We start from the raw sequence: 12,548 nt of genomic DNA on the forward strand, positions 1-12,548 counted from the left end.
CTAGCTGACAATACCTAGCTCATCCCATCTCTAGACTACTCACAATACACACTCCTGTTCTTGTGTAATAATAAAACCAATGTCAATCTGTTCTGCTTTCCTAAATACATTTTCACTCGGTAGCGAATTTCTCTCCATCTAATCTCAGGCTGTTGCATTTCCTTTTGTGTTTGATTGCAATTAATTATTGTGGCACATCAAATGGAAACCGACACCTAGAATAAGGCAGAAAAAGTGGTTGGACAGACACGGAGAAAAGGCTTCGCTATTTTTTCCGCTCCGTCACCAAACATTTTCAAATGAAATTACAGCCAGTGCTATTTTCCTCTGACATTTCCCTTATGCTTGTAAAATAAATTTATAATTCCCTGCTGCTGATCTGCCCGTATTTGGTCAAGAGTCAAGTGCTTCTGCAGTGGCTGTCGTGTATTTTGTAACGACACGCCGTATAAATACCTCGGTAAATGTTTGATACACGCGTCCCGTTTGCGCTCTGTGCCGAGATTCTTTTTTCTTCTTCTCGATTCCTTTTCATTTCGTTTTTACGATCAAACATCTCGTTCCGTAGATTTTTCTCTCTGTATAGCGCGTACTTTTATTATTCTACCTCCGCGGGCGTCCTCGTGACGGACGTAACAAATTGACCAAGTTATGTGCAATGACAAGCTCATCAAAAGAATGTCAGAGTTAAATTGTAAAATGCATTTTGATATTCTCTCCTAAGAACGAGGAGAAGAGAGACTCAGACTTGTTTTTAAAAGAGATTTCAAACTCGCAACTTTCGATTCAAATAAGCCAACTCGCAACAAGCGCCGTCGGTCGTTTGCGGTACAGTTGAATGGTCCCTGATAACAGGCGTCACACCGGCGCTGCTAACGAGTCGTTTACTCGTTGCCATTTCTAAACCTGAAATGAGCCGACCACCAAACTTTACAACCATTTTTAATATTCAAATTTTTTGAAGTAAGAGGGGGAAATGATACGGCAACTGGTGGTCGATATGAAACTAACTCGTAAACTTGTCTAAAAGACGAAAAATATTCTTCTCCGTTCATTTTTATGTTCGAAAATATAAAGTGGCAGAGTAAATTGATTCGACCTCGTCCAAGTCCTAGCCCGTCACCGCCAATTCTTCTTGCTGGTAAAAAGAAGAAGAGTGTAATCGGGTAATCCAGGTAGTCTTGCCCATCAAACCCAAATATGGTCAGACTATGCTAATGCGAACAAACGCACAAGTTCGTCTCCTTCTCTTTCATGCGGTTTAAAATTTAGCATCGAAGCGGAAGCCATCCAAGGAATCCCGTTACCAGTTGATGAAAAATTTGTTCTGGGTCCTTGTCTTATTCCCGCAAGAAGAAGAGAAAACAAACCCGAAATGATGGAGTCGTGCTGGGTCATCGTCGGACATTACCTTTATACAATGTCAAGACTTTGTTTTTCTCATTTCTCTGTCGTCTCTACAAGGAACTGGATTTTATTTTAATTTCGTTATCCCAACTTTCAAAAAAATGTACGACGTGCTGTGGCATACGTAACAAGATCGGCTGCGCTCACCATGCACCACTCTGCTGATGTCGGAAGGTGTTGCTTTTCATGCCAAGTAATTCTTCCGACTTGGAACTAATCCATTTTTTATTATACGAACGAGTGAGCGAGCGAGTGACTGAGTGAGGGGAATAAAACGTTGAAGAAGAAAAAGAAAAAGAAGAAGAAAGAAAAAAGAAGAAAGAATATATAAGAAACATGCGTTTCATTTTGTTTTTGTTTTTTTTAAGGACGTGTTTCGAGGGGGGAATTAAGTTTTGGATGTCTCACAGGTGCTGACTGTTGGGGTCCTGCTGGCTTGCGTTCCAGCTCCTTTTGCTGGACAGGCAGACGATGGGAATGAAGTACAAGCGAAGGAGAAAGATTTCTTCTTTCACCCCTCTCATTTTTCTCGTGAATAAATTATGTATGAGCCATCAGGCAGCCAGGGTTGAAAAGTGAGCTTGATGTATGCCAATGTCGGCCGGCCGGCCAGTAATATTCTATATACTCGTGTGGCAGACTGGTAGTCAGTGAAAAGGAGTCGACGAGGTGCCCCATCTTACGCGTGTCAGAATGCATGAACGCCCGAGCGCGTTCAGTCGGATAGATTTTTTTTCTTTTTCTTGCCTTTGCCCCGTTACACCGGTACCTCCCCAAATGACTAGTGATTCATATAAGCAGTTGATTAATAGATATATGCAGCTGTATAAACATTTATTTCCTTGGCCTTAGTCCGCCTTAGTCTCTTTAGGTGGCTCCAGGGCTGGCTGACTGGGCAACAGCAACACACTCGTACACGCACAGTGAAGCCGACACGCACAGACGCGCGCGGAACTCATCAGACGGCAACCCAAAAGACTCGAGTCAAAATTTCTGATCAGTCAGAAACCAAACCGATGCTCTGAGCTCTGGGGGTACGAAGTAACTATGCAAATGTCATTCATTCCCATTCGGCGTTCGGTTCTTCTTGGCTGCAGAGGAACGTTGTATCATTTCCCCGACGAAATGAACATTCGTAAGCTGACATGATTGTTGCCTTGAACGGCGAATCGCAATGAATATTCAGCAGTGCATACAGGAAATCGGTGAAGACCCAAATTATGGATAAATTTTTAAAGATACATGATTTCTGTAACCCCAAATTATTTTTTAAAATATCGAAATTTTATTCAGTAGTTTTTATTTTGGGTCAGAATCAAATTTTGTTAAAAACTTCGACAGTTGAAAATTGTCAAACAATTCCCTTTCCAACGCAGATAAAACACGATGACCAAATTACAATAAAACAACAAAGAAAGAATAAGTAAAGAACATGTCGAACACACGTACGGTGGAAGTGCTGCACTTGCCATCGACCAGACATGGCGCGAGCCGATACACTCAGCCTCACTCGCATCACCGACCAGCTGCTGGGCACGGGAGAAATGAATGAGAGCGGAGCACTGCGCTGCTTCCATCAAGTGATGGGAGACATCAGTCAAGTCGATGGAACAACATCCTGAGTGGAGATTTCTTGCGGGAGACCAGCACAGCCACTGCTCTGTCTCTTGTTCTTCCTTTTTGGCACGAGAGATGAGGAGAGAAGCGATGGACCGAAACGGTCGGCGGTCTCTTGCCAGTCAGTGCCGTGTAGCGGGGGCTAGACGCCCCGTCGACCCATCAACGAGGTCCCTGCCAAAAGTTTTTTTTTTCTTTTTTTTTCCAGTTTGGGAAGGAAAGAATATGAAAGAATGGTGAGTAGAAATGAGCAGAAGAAGAAGACTGGCTGCTGTCAAGACATTTTCTTTCGTATAAGGGAGGAAAACGAAACCGCGCCCCACCCAATATGGTTTGCCTTTTGCCTTCGCTTTTTTAACCAAAGGAGCGAGAAGATCCCCTTTTTCCGACCTGTCACAGCAGCACCGCAGCGGAGAGCCAAGCCGCAGCCCAAGAGGAACCCAAAAGACCCCCAAGTTAGACAAGAACTCTGCCGTGCAACACCTAACCGGCCTATACCTTATGGTACGTGGCAGAACGGCAGATCGAATCGGGCAAGTCGTAGTCTTCGGGGGTGAGGGCCAGCAGCGAGTGTCAATAAATGAACGAGGAAAGAAAGAAAAGAAGAAATCCGCAGGGAAGCCATCAACACCTTCCGAGAAAGCAATAACATTCTTTTGACTTTTTCTCTTTTTATTCCATTCACTAGTAACTTGGGCCCGGTCGAGACCGGGGAACTTAGGTCTAGCTTAAATTTGAACTCATTTGCTTTTCACCTTTTTTAAAGGAAATGAACGTAAGGGAACGTGAGTGTCGAACGTAAAGAACAAAAACGATGGATGCAACTTTCACTAATAAAATGATCAGCAATTTTCACTTGTGTTCCTAATTTCTATAGTAAACATAAAAGTAGTCCCGTTGACCACCTGCCCTGTTAATTTTTCTCGTGAAAATCTGCCCCTGCCCAGTCAATAGATATTTTGGTCTTGCGTGGAGGCTTTTCTTCAAATATAATCTTTTTTGGCAACGTCCGTTTCTTCATAGGTAGTTGCCTTGTGATAGCAATTCGTATTACTTAACCATGTAATTTGATTGCGACTAATTAATTTCCTATGATTATTTCCCAGGTTGTTAAGCAAAATGGGTAAATTATAAATATGGATCATTTACTACTAAATTCTCATGGGCCGTTGCCCATCTGCCCGTGCCAATGTTATCGTAGAAATCTGCCCCTTCCCAGACAAAAGAAATTTTTTTCATGCGTAGTGACAGGCTCTTCTATTGTTGTGATTTCGATAATTATTCGTTTTCTGCCTGGTGCCTGCCGATTGGAATTCAGTTGATTTCTTTTTATAAGACAGATATGTCCGTTTACCATCTGCCCGCCAATTTTTCTCGTTGAAAAATCTGCCCGTGCCAAGTCAACAGATTGTCATTTTCTACCTATATTTTTAAATTTTAAATCATTCCGTGGATATCTCGCCCAAAGTTATTCTGCCCGTGGGTTCCTATTCGTTATTCTACCCGCCAATAACTACATTTTTGCGTGATAAAAAATTGCATTAATTGCTTAACTTTAAATAAGACGTGACTTGATCTGAGGGGAAATCTATGGGGGGAGGGGGGCGGAAAACAGTATTTTTCGAACAGAAATGCCGATTTGAATTTGGTGCTATTTGACATATCGATATTTGCCGCGTAGAAATCGATGCACGTACTGCGTTGTGAGTGTGAGCCAGTACGTACCCACCCTTCTATTTGCAACGGCGCGGAAATTTACCCCATTGTCTTTCCCCCCTTTCCCCTTTGCAGCAACCCCCCCTATTTGACCATCAGCAAGGAGGGTGAAAACCTGCGGCGGTTTTCACCCCTCTTGATGGGCGACTGGACTGACCAATCACAGCGTGTACGCATTGGCACAGACACAGGCTCCTCCTCAAAAAGCTTGTTCTTTTATTATATATGGATTCCTCATTCTCTTTTTTTCCTTTTTTTAAAACATTTACCCACCAGCAACTAACCCTCCGCCCCCCACTTCCAACCAGAAATTTCGTTTCGTGGTGGTTCGTGGCAATGGGAGGACATTACACTTGAAAAAATTTCAGCATAAAACACAATATACACCTGCTGGTCTTGTCAGGTACTGTAAGAAGACGTACGTGACTGTACAACAGATCCCCCTCCCTCCCCCGAAAAAAAATGCATAAAAAGTCAAAATGGAAATAGGAATGAAAAGTAAAGGAGAGAAAATGACTTAAAGAACACAATAGGTTGAAAAACGGTCGTTGGACTAAATGGGCTATGTAACCCATCCATTGACGGACACAAAAGCACAGCAAGTGTGGCGTTGATTAGAGTTGCGGCAGAGGTTCACTTCATTCTCCGATTCTTCTTGACCCCCCGTGAAGGCGAAATATTGGGTCCGGGTGATGAATGTCGTCGGTCTATCCCTGGTCCCTTCTTTTAGCACACACGTGCCCTTATTGCGTCAGCCGGGCGCTTTGTCTCGTTGAAGGGCAGCACCTTCTCCCTTTTTCTTTTCCTTGGCTCTTTGCGATATGGAACCACGTCAATCGTCTCTTTTACGGAGAAATGAAAAAGAATGGGGTCGAAACCAAAAAAGAAAATAGGAAAAAGGGGGGCGAGGAATTATTGGGGGAGAAGCCCGTCATTAATCAGCCGCGATGTCTCGGGCTCTCAGCGTCCACACCGAAATCTACTCACCTAATGAAAGCATTTGGCTGCAAATGGTTCGATCGTTGTTATTCTTTCCCCCTATAGTCTCGGCAATCGAAAGAAATGAAGATCGCCTCGATGGTTGGCTCATCGTTTCAGTTAGCGGCTCGGCGAGGCAGTCGATCACCGCTGATCCACGGCAGCAAACAGCGACGGACGCGGACCAAACGCCGAGGGGAGTCGTCGTCGATTACGAGCCCAAAATCACCGTGGCTCACCGAGTTGAAGCAGAAAGCCAAAGAAGAAGCAGAGGAAGAATCAAGCAACTCTTTTTCTCCATATGCTAGGCCGATTTTTTGGTGTTGCGCGATATCTATAATCGATCGGGCATGTCCTTTTTGTTTTTCTTGTATATAAGAGACGAGGCAAACAGCCGAGTCCACAGTAAAGGAATCTGCCGTTATACCTGCTGCCTTTACCTGATAAAGGAAATAAAACGTTTGGTGGAGATGCCCAGGTATTTATATCGCCGTCTGACGTATTAAATCTACTGGGCCCCGACAGGTTTTATACACTTTGACTGTCAGTCATGTTTGCGTCGTCCAATGTTTCTCTTCTCCGCTTCTTTATTTGCGCCATGTTTAGATTTATTCCCCGACTGTATACATGCGAGCTTATAGTCGTCGAGGCATAAGGTTTACACAATCAACGGGAAGTTTTGGACATGAGCCCAATGCCCACAACACATGTGCAACTGGCCGTCTCTCTTATTTTCTTGTTTTCTTATTTTCTTATTTTCGGATCGCTTTGGGTTTCGGTCGTCCGTTCTGTTTGTTGTTCTTCTCTTCTTTTTTTCTTTCTTTCCTTTTTCTTATTGTTTTTTCATTTCCTTTTGTTGTGGGTGGTGTCGTTTCCTTGACTTTTTCATTCCCCCCCAATCGAACCGCTTCTGCTGGTAGACGTTGCACCAAGAGTCGGATCGAGTCCATCACATCGTCCATATCTGTACATCATCCAATAACGTTTAGGCGGGTAGACGTTATTTCTTTACGTGTAGGCCTATACATAACAAATGGAGAAGAAAGGAAGTCAAGAAGAGAACGAGAGAGAGAAAACTCGCCCGGTCTATGATGGCCGTCGAACCCACCCGGTGCAATCGATATCGAATAATACTTTTGCCCTTCTTTTCTTGTCTTGATATTTTCCCATAAGATTCCCTTACTCTTCTTTCGTCTCTCGGCGTCTCCCCGCTTATTCTCTCCCGGTCGTTTCGCTTTTCTCCGATGAGCTGCGCCCACTCTGGCGCACACAACGCGAGTCAACGACGGCGATATTTCTCCTCGATTATTATTATTATTATTATTTATATTTCTGGATTTTTTACGGGGCTCGCTCGCTCATCGCTGCGGGCCATTGACGAAGGAGAGAAAACGACTCGAGCCCATGGCTTCCCTCTTCGACTATGCGAGTCCCGAGTCGATGCTGTGCGCGCACACACACAACACACACACAAGGAGGCCTTCTCGTGTTGTTAACCCAACCGTCTGCACAGCAAAGGACGTCAGTAGGGCGGCAGCAGTCGAGCTGTTCACAACGTACGTCTCACGTCTCTCTGCTTCGTATCTCGTCGTTTGCAAAGTTTTCCAAGTTTCGGGTTTTTTGGGGCCAAAACAAAATAACAAACAAAACAGACAGTCACTTTCTTTTTCTGTTGTCTTATTCGAGTTGAATATTTCACCGTGTTTTGTGCCGTTTCCTATCAAAGTGCCGATCCGAGTGAGTGAAATCCGCCAGTGCAAATTGAAATATTGGAAAGAGTTGCGCGACGGCTGTTGTGAGAAGAGAAAACCGAAAATCAAGGAAAGATAAAGAGAGTGTCCAAGTGACCCCGACTTTCAATTAAATTTGATTGAATGGCTGATTTCGCAGCATGAAGAGAGAGAGTCCAAGTCAACTGTCAATCCAATTGAATCCTTTCCACTTGGCAGTCCAAGTTGAATGATCAATTGATAATCTATTCGAATTAAGGACACAGTCGAAAAAAGGAAAAACAAAGGTCTTGTTGTCCTTTTCCCGGTCACTTTGCGGATCAATTTCGACCGTCGTGTCGTTTTCCTGTTTTCCGCCCGTGTTTTTGCCCGTGTCTGGTTCCTCGCCAAATTGGTTCGTTGGTGCATCGACAGATCGGATTAACTAACATCAGTGTGTGTCGGACGTGATCTCTGGTTGGATTTTCTGTCATCGAGTCTCCGGACCGGTCGACCGTCACACCCATCGTGATCACCTTGGTTTCCTTTTTGATTTGCCAAAAGACGTTGGAAATAATCGTCACCAACTTCGGAACCAAATCAACTAGAACAACCGACATCAGATTTTGAATAAAAGGTGAGTCACCGGGACTATTTTGTAACGTCGGCTTTCATTGTCATCTACAATGCTACGTGCTTAGAGAGAGAGAGAGAGTTGATGCAGTCCCTGTCAGCTGATTTTCCAAATAAAAAAAAAAACTAAAAATTCCAAGTGAAAACGAAAGAAACGAAAATGAGCTTAACACTGTGATGGATTGTATAATGACCGTTTTGGTCAGTTGGGTTGTGTCCTGTTTTGTCCTTTTGTGGTTCTTTCCTGGAAAACAATTGCACTGTCCGGCTCTGTCCAATTTTTTTTATGATTTCCAATTTTCCAGGGACGCAACAAAAAATCGCTAATCTCTGCGTTAGGCAGTCGAAGGACTTTTAACTCATGGAATTGTGTAGCCAACAACTTGCAACAATAAGAAGAACGACAATAGCAAACAAATGTCCCGCATTCTGTGGGAATGAAAGTATCCGATTTCTGATTGAGAGATGTCGCGGCCACGCGAAGGGCGCGCATGTGAAATGTAATGGCCATCGTCGGCTTCATTCTCTTCATCTTTTGTTTTCTTTGACGACGAGGTGTTAGTGCGACATAAAACCAAGAGACTGTCGTAAAAGCCGTGCGACTATATGCAGCTGTCATGGCATTTGCTTCACATAAGTAAAAACTGAAAAGAGAGAAGAGACCGTGACACGTCGGGAAAGAGAAAAGGTGAGACTGTGAGAGGTACACTGGGAGGGAACCCTGTTTGTTGTACAAGAACCCAGGTAGTCTGTGGTGTTCCTCTTCTTCCAAATGAAAGGCGAGAGACCGTGCGAGGAGTAGTTGAGGGATTCGTACGAGTCAGAGGGTTACACCACCAAGTTTAGAACCCATCGTCGTCTTCTACTTCTCATTCTAATAAGGAAAATCACATGAATTACGAGCTGGGGTGGGTTGGGGGGCTGCGACTTGTGACGACATCGTCCGTATTTCTAGTTAAAACTTTGTAAATCAAAGTCAGCTTTCCATCGGCTGACACTTTTAAACCGTTTTCTTTTCCCAAAAAGGCAAAAGCTGAAACATAAAACAAAAAAAAGAAACTGACGGAAAGAATCTGCTGTAAGCGCGGTTCGCCCTTGTGAGGCTCTGACGCCATCGGGACATGTGCTCCACATATTATCACTAGCCTTGTCGTCTGATTAGTCAGTCCTCCCCCCTCTCGCATCAATGTGACTTGAGGATCTTTTCAAGAAAAGAGAAAGGGACAGCGCGTCTACATGCCTCGTTCAATTTATTTTTGAACCATTTTTTGAGAGCAACGAATTTTTTTTCCGTTTTGACTGGTTGTATAATTAATTTCCGTTCGCCGTTTTTCCCCGAGACTCTGGTGATTCCATGGTTTGTCGTGGCAGCGCCAACTACTTGCTTTTTCTTGGTTGCAGCCATGCAGCCATGCTTTGGTCTCCGTTCATTAAGGGCTCATCATCGCTTTCCTAATTCCCTTCTCTCGGTAACGAGCCCAAGACTGGGTCCCCAGCAGCACCGCTGATTGGAAATGAATGACCTTTTCTTCTTTTTATTTTTTTTAAATTTTCCCTTTCAAGTTTTTCTCTTTTCATCTTTTTTGTCTCCTAGCTGCTCTTGTTCTCTCGCTCCCCTTGACTTTTCTTTTGTTTAGTCGACTCGGGGTCGTTTCGTTGTCTGGTGATGATGGCCTTCCTATGCAATTGGTTACATCATCACATACACAATCGCGGCAGTGTGTAAAAGACTTGTAGTTATATGTTATTCTATTCAACGAAAACTCAATAGAAATGCTCCGAAATTAATTAATTGCAATTTTCTAGCTCATCCCCAGAAAGGGAAATATCCTGCGGTCAACAAGAAACGATGTGAATAATTAGCAGATAATAAAATTGTCTCTTGTAAGTTTCCTCCTGTACATCCAAGAGGATATTATGTCAGGGTCGACAATCGGGTAACTCATCTGATGTTGTTTGAAACGAACGAGCGGACAAAAGAAAAATATAAAGAAAAAAGTTTTGAAGCCAAAACAAAAGAACAAAAATACGGAACCCATCTCGCACTCGGAGCTCACACTTTCTATATCCACAACAATTGTTGTTGTTGTTGCTGTTTGTCGTTTATATTTATATCTGCCATACGCGTTCCACACAGACAAAGTACAGACGGGCTCAGCGATGCCTGACCGCCAGAGCCGAGAGAGAAAAAGAGATGCGGTACACTGCGGGTCATTTCCAGTCGACTGATGGGCGATGGATGGTGTGTATATTGGTACACATGGTAGTTTTGTAGTACTAGTGGTAGTCAAAGTACCACACTCTACTCTACCCTCTAGTCATGGCTAGAAAAGAATTAGATTCCACAGCGAGGAGAAAAACAGAGAGAATGGGGGTTGTAGTGGGACAGACATTTCGCCGACCGACAGAGAAGAGGAACGTCAGGAACCGAAAAGAGGGAAAAAACCCGATCCATCTTCGTCTTTTTTTCTTTTTCGTCTTCTATTCCGCCGTGCCGCGCGCGCGCCCGATGAACCTCTCGCTCTGTCCGTTTTTTCTCTTTTATTCTTTGATTCTTTGATTCTTTTTCCCCTCATCTTTCAGTCAAACTCCGATCTCGTGAGAGTGGGACCCTGGTGAGGAGAAATCAGTGCCCCATCAGACTCGACACATCACCGAAACAAGCTCTCCTCCTCCTCGTTCTCTTCTTCTTCTTTTTGAATCTTCTTTCATGGACACCCTTACACACAAGTACACGAAAATACTGGGAAATTCATTTCAACCTGAAAAGAAAGGAAGGAAGGAGAGGAAAAAAAACAAATAGGGAAAACGAATGAAAATGCTGCGTGCAGTAAATGCACGTACGTATTGAGTCGGTGCAATGGAGGAGAAGAAGAAGAACCCGCCGTGTTTGTAACAAGATCCGATGAAAAATTTCCCCTTTTGCTTTTCTTTCTTTTCCTTTTGATTTGATGATGAAGGGAATTTTGTTTTTCAGTCTGTGGAATTCAGGAGGGCCAGTTAGAAGCGGGTTGGAATCCATTACACCCACTACACACATTGGAATTGTATATGCGCGTTGTGAAATTAGATGAGTTTGACGCTGAGATCGTCACGTCTCGGAGAAAATATTTTCTTGGCATTTTGAAAAGCGGACGGAACATTTCATCTTTTAGTGCTTGGTTGAAATTAACTGGAAGCTTTTGTTCTTTTTCCTTCGCTTTTGTTGGTTTTCCTTTTTCATGCAATCCGTGTTGATGTTTTTCGGTGGTGAAGCGGTCGTGTATTAATAGGCAGGAAGTAGCAGCAGCTTATGGATCTGTACCCACACGGCGAGGGGAGACGAGAACTCTTCAAAAAAGGCGAGACCCGCTGTTCTCTTATTTGATGTTTTACAGCTCGAAAGGTCCACTGTTCCGTCTAGCTGCTGCTGGTCTGTCGAGGGATGATGGAAAAATATCTTTTTCCATCGTTTTCTTCACCTCGCATTCATATTATTTCTCGCCATTTATTTGTTTTCGTGAGGATACGTTTTCCACACGGTCGTAATATATCTTCACATTTCCGGTAAATTTTAGTTTATTTTTATTTTTTTTAATATCAATTATTTAAATTTCAAATCGTTGATTTGGTTACTTTCGTTCGGTCTATCAAACCGTTCCGTAACGAAATCTAACCATTGCCGTGTAAAATCCAAGTCGATAATTTACACGACAAAATAATCACACAAAATGAAAATGTTTCCAAGTTACGATTTTACGGGGTTAGACCACTAGAGAAATATCCCGTTGATCGTCATCAACTTCACCAGTCAAATCTATCACTATCGGATAAAACGAAACGCAGTGTCTCATTTCTTTCTTTATTGAATTTTCTTAAAAGTAACCAGAAAAATACAAAAAGAAATAAAAGAAAAGAACATGACGTCAAAGGGGTGACTGATCCTTCTCGAATAGCTCACGATAAAACAAATTTCTTTTCAGACAAAAAAAACCTTTTGTAACCGTGGATCTCTGTTGAAACTCCAACGCGGGAATTTTAAAAACATTCTGAAAAAAAAGAAAAAAGTAAAAGAAGAACTTTGGTGAAAGAGAACAGATATCGCAGAAGACATTCTTGGTTGGTTAGTCTCATAGCTCAACGGGTTCCAGAACGTCGACTTCAAACCGAAAAAATCTCCAACAGCAGCAGCCAGGCGCACTTGGCGGTACGAGCGACGCCACACGACGCCAATGTATTTAGTAAAGACTAAGGAACGCAAAACAAAAGAATAAGAGAAAAACCTGACCAAAAAAGTTGGCTAACGATAATACAATCTGAGATCTGACACACATGGTCAGCGTGTGTCTGTTTGTGTGTGTTTAGCACAGGACACAACAGAGCGAGCCGAGGGATGGAAGCTGGAACTTGGAAGGGCGAAAAAGATCATGTCACTTTGGCCGGGCCATATGTGACTCCTCCCAGAAGCAGCTCTCCTCTTCCTTATTCCATTTCTCCTTTTGGTTGCCC

General features: G+C 43.3%; 1 protein-coding gene across 1 annotated transcript in view; it reads left to right on the forward strand.

Annotated features, from left to right (window-relative positions):
• Positions 1–7,227: 7,227 nt before the first annotated feature.
• Positions 7,228–12,548, forward strand: part of LOC124196664 (discoidin domain-containing receptor 2-like) — a 33,243-nt gene continuing 27,922 nt past the window's right edge. Inside the window, exon 1 of the mRNA XM_046591820.1 lies at positions 7,228–8,064. The gene's annotated coding sequence lies outside the window, so the exon portion shown is untranslated. The remainder of the gene's footprint in view (positions 8,065–12,548) is intronic.

Source organism: Daphnia pulex, chromosome 7 (genome assembly GCF_021134715.1).
Source record: "Daphnia pulex isolate KAP4 chromosome 7, ASM2113471v1".
NCBI classification, from domain to species: Eukaryota; Metazoa; Arthropoda; class Branchiopoda; order Diplostraca; family Daphniidae; genus Daphnia; species Daphnia pulex.